Genomic DNA, 12,374 nt, shown 5'->3' with positions numbered 1-12,374 from the left:
TCCTCACTCAGACCTTTCCTCATCCTTTCTTTAATATATGGCACGGTACGGAATGCACTTTTCGCAGCTTCTCATTGGAAGGCATACTCGAGTCTTGGATCGTAAAGTCCAAGAACCTCTTACCACATTCATATTATCTTGCAAACGCAAATGTAACTGGTCATTTGCCTGAACCGTTCCTGTCTTCCTCTTTCTATATTTTTTAAAAGAAAAAAAACGGAGAGGGCGAGTTCATCAGCCTATAAATTCATCGAAGTTTTGATATTTCTGCCAGATCAACACGCACCACGACAATGTATACGGCCCCTTCTCTGTTGCTTTCCTCGTCACGCACAGTGGCATCCAATCCGAACTGCTCTATGTGGTCAAAAGTATGCGGACACCTGGCTGAAAATGACTTAAAAGTTAGTGGCGCCCACCATCGCTAATAGCTGGAATTCAATATGGTGTTGGTCCACCCTTAGCCTTGATGACAGCTTCCACTTGCGCAGGCATATGTTCAATCAGGAGCCGGAAGATTTCTTGGGAATGGCAGTCCATTCTTCACGGGTGCTGCACTGAGAAGAGGTATCAGTGTCGGTCGGTGAGGCCTGGCACGAAGCAGGCGTTCCAAAACAACCCAAAGCTGTTACATAGGATTCAGGTCAGAACTTCGCGCAGGCCAGACCATTACAGGGGTGTTACTGTCATGTAACCACTCCGCCACAGGCCGTGTATTATGAACAGGCGCTCGGTCGTGTTGAAAGAGGCACTCGCCATCCCCGAATTGCTCTTCAACAATGGGAAGCAAGAAGGTGCTTAAAACATCAGTGTAGGCCTGTGCTGTGATAGTGCCACGCAAAACAAGAAGGGCTGCAAGCCCCCTCTATGCAAAACACGACCACAACATAACGCCACCGCCTCCGAATTTTACTGTAGGCACTACACACGCAGGCAGATGACGTTCAATGGGCATTCGCCTTACCCGCGCCCTGCCTTTGGATTGCCACATGCGTACTGTGGCGTCGTTGGGCGTTTACCGGCGCGATGTGTGGCTTATGAGTAGTCGCTCGATCGTCAAATCCAAGTTTTCTCGTCTTCCGCCTAACTGTCATAGAACTTGCAGTGGGTCCTGATGCAGTTTGGAATTCCTGTGTGATGGTCTGGGTAGATGTCTGCCTGTTACACATTACGACCCTCTTCATGTGTCGGCGGTCTCTGTCAGTCAACAGAAGTGGTCGGCCTGTACGCTTTTGTGCTGTACGTGTGTCTTCAAGTTTCCACTTGATTATCACATAGGAAACACTGGACCTAGGGATGTATAGGAGTGTGGAAATCTCGCGTATAGACGTGTGACACAAGTGGCACCCAATCACCTGACCACGTTCGAAGTCCGTGAGTTGCACGGAGCGCCCTATTCTACTTTCTCACGACGTGTAATGACTACTGAGGTCGCTGGTATAGAGTACCTGGCAGCAGGTGGCAGCACAATGCACCTAATATGAAAAACTTATGTTCTTGAGGTGTCCGTATACTTTTGATCACATAGTGTATTTTACCTACGGTGAAGCAGCTGAAGATACTCCGCTGTATTGAATGTTTGCCATTCTTTTAGTTGAAAAGGAAATATATCCGAGCGAGGTTTCTTTGCGAATTCAGTGCTTTAAGAGAGATTATATTTCACACTTCAGGATTCTTTTCGGTACATGGCTACATTCTTTCATTAAACAAATTTAACGGTTCAAAAAAAATCTGTTCTAAGTTAGCGTATGAGTCCAGCAACAACACTAGCGAGTAATAAAAGTTTCGTGTCCGGGGAAGACTTGACTTGACAAATGTGACATCTTCCATTATAATCAGTATGCTGCTGGAACTGGAGTGATGGCTCCAGTAATCTTTTCCAGGCAAATATTGGTGTCTTAATAGTTAGGAGACTACAAATTTCCTGGACCCTGACCCTGAAAAAGAAAAGAATTACAGTAATGGCTCGATTTTATTCCCTTACGGCCTGATCTACATTCAGCATGGCAGCTGGTAAGTGGCACAGGGATATGTGCGAAAATAGGTAGATAATAAAGTGGGCTGCTTTCATCGGTATGACTCGACACACTTACGAAATCACACTAGGAGGGTTTAGGACAGTAACCGTAGATATCTACGCTTGAACACTCGCTAACGAAAGCCGGCTCTGATCGGTCCCCTTCCCAGGACAGCCAATGCAGGCGTTTCTAAGAACGCACACAGTGTGCGGTGTCGTTTTCTTTCGAAGGCGATAGAAACCATGCATGGCCCTGGAAACAAGCGTGTCAACAAAGACACGGTTGGAAGGACGTACGTCCTGAGACATCACGTAAGGAGTTTGGGAGAACACACAGTTGCATCTATACGGAGAATACTATGAAAGGACTAGAAGTGATCTTTTGGGGAAAAAAAGCGTTTCTTTACATTCTGCAGTGGAACGAACAAATGGAGCTCGGGACAGTCCTTCACTTATTGATAAAGTGAGTTCGTCACCATAACGCCAAAACGAAGCGTCAGATTACTATTAATACCTTTACTGCTACACTATCTTGAGGAGGAGGAGGAGGAGGAGGAGGAAAGAAAAGTGCGAAGTTATTCACATGAGTAGTAAAAGACCCCCTAAATTTCGATTACGCGAGAAGACACACAAATCCGAGGGCTGTAAATTCAACTAAATACTTAGGGATTACAATTACAAATAACCTAAGTTGGAACGATCACATAAATAATATTGTGGGTAGAGCAAACCAGACTGCGATTCATTGGCAGAACACGTAGAAGGTGCAACAGGTCTACCAAAGGGACTGCTTACACTAAGCTTGTCCGCCCTATTCTGGATTACTGCTGTGCGGTGTGGGATCCGCATCAGGTGGGACTGACGGATGACATCGAAAAAGTACAAAGGACAGCTCGTTTTGTATTATCGAGAAATAGGGGAGATAGTGTTACAGACATGATACGTCAATTGGAGTGGCAATCATTAAAACAAAGTCGTTTTTCGTTGCGCCGGCATCTTCTCATGAAATTTCAATTACCAATTTTCTCCTCAGATTGCGAAAACAGTCTCTTGCACCCACCTACATAGGGAGAAATGATCATCACAATAGAGTAAGAGAAATCAGGGCTAGCACGGAAAAGATTAAGTGCTCGTTTTTCCCGCGTGCCGCTCGAGAGTGGAACGGTAGAGAGACAGCATGAAATGATTTGGGTGAAGGTCACGGTTAAAGCAGGCTCAGACATGGTAATTGGCTGTCTCTATAGGCCCCCTGGCTCAGCAGCTGTTGTGGCTGAGCACCTGAAGGATAATTTGGAAAATATTTAGAGTAGATTTCCCCACCATGTTATAGTTCTGGGTGGAGATTTTAATTTGCCGGATATAGACTGGGAGACTCAAACGTTCATAACGGGTGGCAGGGACAAAGAATCCAGCGAAATTTTTTTAAGTGCTTTATCTGAAAACTACCTTGAGCAGTTAAACAGAGAACCGACTCGTGGCGATAACATGTTAGACCTTCTGGTGACAAACAGACCCGAACTATTTGAAAAAGTAAACGCAGAACAGGGAATCAGCGATCATAAAGCAGTTACGGCATCGATGATTTCAGCCGTAAATAGGAATATTAAAAAGGGTAGGAAGATTTTTCTGTTTAAAAAAGTGACAAAAAGCAGATTTCAGAGTACCTGTTGGCTCAACACAAAAGTTTTGTCTCAAGTACAGATAGTGTTGAGGATCAGTGGACAAAGTTCAAAACCGTCGTACATAATGCGTTAGATGAGTATGTGCCAAGCAAGATCGTAAGAGATGGAAAAGAGCCACCGTGGTACTACAACCGAGTTAGAAAACCGCTGCGGAAGCAAAGGGAACTTCACAGCAAACATAAACATAGCCAAAGCCTTGCAGACAAACAAAAATTACGCGAAGCGAAATGTAGTGTGAAGAGGGCTATGCGAGAGGCGTTCAATGAATTCGAAAGTAAAGTTCTGTGTACTGACTTGGCAGAGGATCCTAAGAAATTTTGGTCTTATGTCAAAGCGGTAGGTGGATCAAAACAAAATGTCCAGACACTCTGTGACCAAAATGGTACTGAAACAGATGATGACAGACTAAAGGCCGAAATACTAAATGTCTCTTTCCAAAGTTGTTTCACAGAGGAAGATCGCACTGTAGTTCCTTCTCTAGATTGTCGCACAGATGACAAAATGGTAGATATCGAAATAGACGACAGAGGGATAGAGAAACAAAATCGCTCAAAATAGGAAAGGCCTCTGGACCTGATGGGATACCAGTTCAATTTTACACAGAGTACGCGAAGGAACTTGCCGCCGCCCCCCCCCCCCCCCCCCCCCTTCTTGCAGCGGTGTACCGTAGGTCTCTAGAAGAGCGTAGCGTTCCAAAGGATTGGAAAAGGGCACAGGTCATCCCCGTTTTCAAGAAGGGACGTCGAACAGATGTGCAGAACTATAGACCTATATCTCTAACGTCGATCAGTTGTAGAATTTTGGAACACGTATTGTGTTAGAGTATAATGACTTTTCTGGAGACTAGAAGTCTACTCTGTAGGAAACAGCATGGGTTTCGAAAAAGACGGTCATGTGAAACCCAGCTCGCGCTATTCGTCCACGAGACTCAGAGGGCCATAGACACGGGTTCACAGGTAGATGCCGTGTTTCTTGACTTCCGCAAGGCGTTCGATACAGTTCCCCACAGTCGTTTAGTGAACAAAGTAAGAGCATATGGACTATCAGACCAATTGTGTGATTGGATTGAGGAGTTCCTAGATTACAGGACGCAGCATGTCATTCTCAATGGAGAGAAGTCTTCCGCAGTAAGAGTGATTTCAGGTGTGCCGCAGGGGAGTGTCATAGGACCGTTGCTATTCACAATATACATAAATGACCTGGTGGATGACATCGGAAGTTCACTGAGGCCTTTTGCAGATGATGCTGTGGTGTATCGAGAGGTTGTAACAATGGAAAATTGTACTGAAATGCAGGAGGATCTGCAGCGAATTGACCCATGGTGCAGGGAATGGCAATTGAATCTCAATGTAGACAAGTGTAATGTGCTGCGAATACACAGAAAGATGGATCCTTTATCATTTAGCTACAAAATAGCAGGTCAGCAACTGGAAGCAGTTAATACCATAAATTATCTGGGAGTACGCATTAGGAGTGATTTAAAATGGAATGATCATATAATGTTGATCGTCGGTAATGCAGATGCCAGACTGAGATTCATTGGAAGAATCCTAAGGAAATGCAATCCGAAAACAAAGGAAGTAGGTTACAGTATGCTTGTTCGCCCAATGCTTGAATACTGCTCAGTAGTGTGGGATCCGTACCAGATAGGGTTGATAGAAGATATAGAGAAGATCCAACGGAGAGCAGCGCGCTTCGTTACAGGATCATTTAGTAATCGCGAAAGCGTTACGGAAATGATAAACTCCAGTGGAAGACTCTGCAGGAGAGACGCTCAGTAGCAAGTTTCGAGAACATACCTTCACCGAAGAGTCAAGCAGTATATTGCTCCCTCCTACGTATATCTCGCGAAGAGACAATGAGGATAAAATAAGAGAGATTAGAGCCCACACAGAGGCATACCGACAATCCTTCTTTCCACGAACAATACGAGACTGGAATAGAAGGGAGAACCGATAGAGTTACTCAAGGTACCCTCCGCCACACACCGTCAGGTGGCTTGCGGAGTATGGATGTAGATGTAGAAGGTGGTTCATTGAACCCTCTGCCAGGCACTTAATTGTGAATAGCAGAGTAATCACGTAGATGTAGAGAAGAGGAGGAGGAGGAGGACATTAGCGTTTGACGTCGCGTCAAACGAGGTCTTTAGAGATAGAGCATAAGCTCTGATGAGGGAAGGATGAGGAAGGTAAGTGGCCGTGATCTTTCGAAGGATCCATCCCAGCTTTTGCCTTAAGCGATTTAGGGAGTCACGGAAAACCTAACTCAGGATGGCCGAACGTGGATATGAACTGTCGTCCTCCCGAATGAGAGTCCAGTGTGCTAATCACTGTGCTAATCCGCTCGGTCCCATATTCTTGAAATGAGGATGGTTACACGTACCCCAGTTTCAATGACAGGAAAACTAGGAGATGCTCAGTTTTGGTCTCTGTTGAAGAGATTGTTGGTTTCCATAAAGGAAGACAAAAATTCCTTCGTTGCCATCACCAGTTCGAGGGATATGGAAACTGCAGTATACAGGTATCTTAGATTTTGATATAAAACAAGGCCTAATATTTCACCGCAAGGACTCTTCTTGGATATGCCCATTTTGTGCCAAAGAAATAGTACAGTTCAGCGACTAGTTCTTTCCTCCGCACCTGACAAAGGCGTGCGTCATTTTCTATAAGAGGACATTACTGCTGGGAAGCTGCGATATTCCCTTTACTTCATTCAACTACAAAGTTTGATAGCATAATCGGCATCTGTAGTCTCACTGGGAGGCATGTAGAAAATTTTAGAAAGGCGTCAAGCGAATTTTTATTCCACTTTTTAAATATATGTACTTTCGTTTGCATTCACACGTTACAGTATTCAGTCTCGCTACATCTTGTGGTCGCTAATCTCTGTATCCGTCATGCTCTCTATTTGCTCAAGATTATTTGTTGCTAAGAGGTCAAGTATGTTTATGATTTAATTAGGCTCGACTAGATGATCACAATCCTCATCGTCGTTGACTAAGTCACATAGCAGGTTCCTGGCAGTTGTATCTTTTCATTTTCCAAATACATAGGCTGTGAAACACCACTTGCACAAAATGTATCAAATATTGTTTTCGTATCGTTGTCGACATACCAGTCTGACTAGCAACGTTCTTAGGCACCACAGCCGTGTGGTTAACTGTATACAGTCAACGCAATGTTGTCTCAGAGATTTGCAAGTCAGTTCAAAACCTTGAAGGGGCGATATCTGTTATAAATTGCAATACATCTGTTATATAAATTGCAATACATCTGTTATATACAGGGTGTTTCAAAAATGACCGGTATATTTGAAACGGCAATAAAAACTAAACGAGCAGCGATAGAAATACACCGTTTGTTGCAATATGCTTGAGACAACAGTACATTTTCAGGCGGACAAACTTTCGAAATTACAGTAGTTACAATTTTCAACAACAGATGGCGCTGCAAGTGATGTGAAAGATATAGAAGACAACGCAGTCTGTGGGTGCGCCATTCTGTACGTCGTCTTTCTGCTGTAAGCGTGTGCTGTTCACAACGTGCAAGTGTGCTGTAGACAACATGGTTTATTCCTTAGAACAGAGGATTTTTCTGGTGCTGGAATTCCACCGCCTAGAACACAGTGTTGTTGCAACAAGACGAAGTTTTCAACGGAGGTTCAATGTAACCAAAGGACCGAAAAGCGATACAATAAAGGATCTATTTGAAAAATTTCAACGGACTGGGAACGTGACGGATGAACGTGCTGGAAAGGTAGGGCGACTGCGTACGCCAACTACGGAGGGCAACGCGCAGCTAGTGCAGCAGGTGATCCAACAGCGGCCTCGGGTTTCCGTTCGCCGTGTTGCAGCTGCGGTCCAAATGACGCCAACGTCCACGTATCGTCTCATGCGCCAGAATTTACACGTCTATCCATACAAAATTCAAACGCGGCAACCCCTCAGCGCCGCTACCGTTGCTGCACGAGAGACATTCGCCAACGATATAGTGCACAGGATTGATGATGGCGATATGCATGTGGGCAGCATTTGGTTTACTGACGAAGCTTATTTTTACCTGGACGGCTTCGTCAATAAACAGAACTGGCGCATATGGGGAACCGAAAAGCCCCATGTTGCAGTCCCATCGTCCCTGCATCCTCAAAAAGTACTGGTCTGGGCCGCCATTTCTTCCAAAGGAATCATTGGCCCATTTTTCAGATCCGAAACGATTACTGCATCACGCTATCTGGACATTCTTCGTGAATTTGTGGCGGTACGAACTGCCTTAGACGACACTGCGAACACCTCGTGGTTTATGCAAGATGGTGCCCGGCCACATCGCACGGCCGACGTCTTTAATTTCCTGAATGAATATTTCGATGATCATGTGATTGCTTTGGGCTATCCGAAACATACAGGAGGCGGCGTGGATTGGCCTCCCTATTCGCCAGACATGAACCCCTGTGACTTCTTTCTGTGGGGACACTTGACAGACCAGGTGTACCGCCAGAATCCAGAAACAATTGAAGAGCTGAAGCAGTACATCTCATCTGCATGTGAAGCCATTCCGCCAGACACGTTGTCAAAGGTTTCGGGTAATTTCATTCAGAGACTACGCCATATTATTGCTACGCATGGTGGATATGTGGAAAATATCGTACTATAGAGTTTCCCAGACCGCAGCGCCATCTGTTGTTGAAAATTGTAACTACTGTAATTTCGAAAGTTTGTCTGCCTGGAAATGTACTGTTGTCCCAAGCATATTGCAACAAACGTTGTATTTCTATCGCTGCTCGTTTAGTTTTAATTGCCGTTTCAAATATACCGGTCATTTTTGAAACACCCTGTAAATTGCAATACATCTGTTATATAAATTGCAATACATCTGTTATATAAATCGCAATACATAGCTACACAAGAGCATCTTAACCATCTCCAGGTCAACAGAAAACTATGTTCACCAACTGTGCGTTACCACTTAGCTTCAGAGAGGAGAAAAAATGCGGCGCCCCGCTGTCTTCAAAGCTTTTCGGAGGCTACAGCCTCGTGACCCACCACCGGCACCAGCTGTCGCCCTAGGCGCCACTGCACAGGTTAATTAACTGCTTGCGAAAAACGAAAACGGTGGTAAAACTGACACGCGGGAGCCGCCAAAGTAGCGTTGAATAAAAATTCCTGGACCAGGCTTACTCAGAATAGTGCGTAAGAGAGATTAAAATCATTTGGCAATTGTTCCTCGTGCAGTCCTTTCAGTAACTGCAAGATTTCAAATTGCCATAGAGCAAATATGGATTGCTTCACCCAGAATTGTTCTGTGTAACACTGTTTGGCTTTGCGGATCCATACATTCATCATATTTCTTTATTTATAATTTGACTCTTGTTTAAACTGTAATATCAAACATTTCTCCTTAAAATGGAGGGGGGAGGGATGAAAGACCTAAAATTCTCTACAAAATCCACTTTCTGCTTCCTATTTTTCAATTTCATTAATTATATTTGGTATGTATCTCATTCTTCAGTGAAGTTCGGCACTGTCTTGGTTAAATTGATAAAATTTTACGACAAATCGGATAAAACAAGACCACATCTAAAAAGTATGAAGGTAAACTATGTAATGTTTTGTACTCTCCAGTTTCTAAGTGGTATATTGTCTGATTACCAATTTTAATTTTAACACCGGATTTTGAAACCTCCTGGCAGATTAAAACTTCGCGCCGGACCGAGACTCGAATTCGGGACCTTCGCCTTTCGGGGGCAAGTGCTCTACCAACCGAATTATCCAAGCACGAGTAACGGTCTCAATTGTTAGAGTATTTGCCCACGAAAGACACATGTCGGGAGTTCGGGTGTCGGTCCGCCACACTGTTTTAATCTGCCAGGTAGTTTGATATCAGCGCATCCTCCGCTGCGGAGTGAATATTTCATTCTGGATCTGAAAGTGTGCTAATAGTAAATTAAATTAAATTAAATTGTCAACGTTCAGATTTACGGAACACTGTTGTTGAACGACGACACTATTGGTGACTGATAGGCACATAAAACTAATGACCCTTGTTGGACATCTTTTTTCTTACAGGCAGAGAAATTTTGCCAATAGAGAACATACTCACTGCATAATGTGTGCAATTACGCAGTGTGCGCAAATCTATGCGCACTGGGATACGGACTCCTTGATATTGCATTTGTGCCATCTATGGCTACCCAGCCTATAGGGCAGAGGTTCCCAAACTTTGTTTGTCACGCCCCCCTTCTGCCGAAAAAAAAACTTCCGTGCCGCCCCCTCCCCTAAAAAAAAACTTCCGTGCCGCCCCCTCCCCTAAAAAAAATTATCAAGAAACTATTCAAAAATTTGTGATTGGTTCAAATGGCTCTGAGCACTATGGGGCTTAACTTCTGAGATCATCAGTCCCCTAGAACTTAACCACTGAGGGCACAGAGGATAGTGAGACTGCCGGGATTTATCCCTTGAACGTTCCCTGTGAATCCCACATTCCCATCTTAATATCCACACACTACATTGGTAGCGCCCCTGCCAATCATACTCATTACTCGCGGCAGACAATCTTACCGAGAACTACTTAAGCCTAACTAACCTAAGGACAACACACACATCCTTGCCCGAGGCAGGATTCGAACCTGCGACTGTAGCGGTCGCGCGGTTCCAGACTGCAGCGCCTAGAACCGCCTGGCCACTCCGGCCGGCGAAAAATTTGTGATGGTGACGTCATGTAACATGGTGAGCTGTTTATGTATCGAGTCGCAGTTATTACGTCATCAGTCTAGTGATTATGAGCCACTCCTAAAGTAAAGAAAGTAGTGGTAAACAAGGAAAAGTATTTGCGACCTTTGCAGGTTAGTGGATGCGGGCCATTATCTTAAGTTGAGTGTAGCTTATTACTTTCACTCATTACCAAAAATAGTCACTCAGTCACGGTGTTGACGAACATCACTAATTTGTACGCCTATAGCGCTCCCCATTGTCATTGCGCATAGGTTGGCATTTATGTCAACGACAACAGTTAGCGAACGGCGACAAAGGCCCAGTTCCCAGAACCAGACAAAAAATAAAAAATAAGTTTTACGAAATAATTTTGCAGACTACACAGAACTTATAAAACAACTTCCTTATCTTGATTACATTCCCTTGCTACACACCATTTCTTCACCGGTATACGATTTTAGGACTACACTTCGCTTGCCATATCTGGGATAAACTTTCACTGTGTCTTCATCCGGAAGAAATAATATTATTAGTTGAAATAACATACCACACGTAACATCAGAATCCATAAGGATCACACGCAGTATTTATATTTAAATCAGATTCACTACGTTTATTTTATATTGTTTCTTCAATATAATTTTTTATAATTTTACAGTATTACCTACATATAAGAATAGTTGGGAGAAAAATAACAAGTTCTCTTAAAATGTGACGTATTTATTATTAAAATATTGTTTCCACACACATATGGCAAGAAACAAACAAATAAATCAATGTGAAGGATGAGCTTGCATATTTTTTACAAGATTTTGAATTCTTGGCTGAATAGTAGAAACTGCGCAATTCATTGGCAATACTGAGTTTGCTTCTAAGCTTATTATTTATCGCCACTACCGCTGAAAATGCTTTTTCGCACAAATAAGTGCTTGAAAATGGTAAATACAGTTTCAGTGCTTGTTCTGCTGTGCTGGGATACACCGTGAGATATTTCACCCAAAATAAAGGCGTATCCATCTTCTCAAAGTCATACTTCGCTGCAGAATCATTTTTAATTTCTAAGACTTCCTCTTGTAGTCTGTCTGGCAACACATCCACGTCAACGTGAAATGGATCCATCGCTAACCTATAATAAATTTTAGCATAACAACTGTTAGGGAAATATCGTTCGAATTCATCAATGAGGTGCTGAAAATGGTTAAATACTTTACTCTTAGTATCAGTATCCTTAAAATCGTTGTGAAATCGGGCATCTTCCAGGATTCTAGACAAACTGGGAAAGCAGGAATAATTGCAGGCTAAAATTTTACCTTTCCATAGTTGCAACTTACCAGTAAACGCTTTGTTCGCATCCCGATGAAAAATTATGTTTGACTCTCCACCTTGCAATTTCAAATTCAATGTGTTTAAAGATTCGAAAATATCTGACAGATAAGCCAATGCAACATGAACACCGGGCTTTCTAAATTCCACATACAATTCAGTTCGTTTATTTTCCAAAAACTACATCACTTCGTCTCGAAGTTCAAATAATCTTCATAGCATATTTCCTTTTGAGAGCCAGCGTACTTCTGTATGAAATAAAAGTGTTTTATACTCTGCTCCCAAGACTTCACAAAGAGCCGTAAATAACCTGGAATTTAACGCACTCTTCTTAATATGATTCACGATTTTGATGCACAATTTCAAGCCATCATTGAGTTCCTTTGGAAGTGTCTTAGCTGTCAATGCTTGACGGTGTATTACACAGTGGATAGCAGAAACACTGGGTTTTTTTTTTTTCTCTGACCATCTGCACGAATCCTGATCGACATCCAAGCATTGATGGGGCGCCGTCTGCGCGTACGCCTATCAGTTTCTGCCATGATAACTCATTTTTACAAAAGAATTCAGAGACGGCTGCCACTATATGAATTGCTGTTGAAGTTGTCTTTAACTCTATAGAGAACAGCAACTCTTCTTTAATTGC

The 12,374-nt window shown here is 43.3% G+C and overlaps 1 non-coding gene across 1 annotated transcript; it reads left to right on the top strand.

The window, feature by feature from the left end:
• Positions 1-8,905: 8,905 nt before the first annotated feature.
• LOC124617282 lies at positions 8,906-9,032 on the top strand. Its single transcript, XR_006980028.1, has one exon. It is a non-coding gene; the product is annotated as a small nucleolar RNA SNORA79 (small nucleolar RNA).
• Positions 9,033-12,374: the final 3,342 nt, after the last annotated feature.

The sequence above is a fragment of the Schistocerca americana genome, chromosome 5 (genome assembly GCF_021461395.2).
Source record: "Schistocerca americana isolate TAMUIC-IGC-003095 chromosome 5, iqSchAmer2.1, whole genome shotgun sequence".
NCBI lineage: Eukaryota > Metazoa > Arthropoda > Insecta > Orthoptera > Acrididae > Schistocerca > Schistocerca americana.
This window is presented reverse-complemented; position numbering and strand designations above follow the sequence as displayed.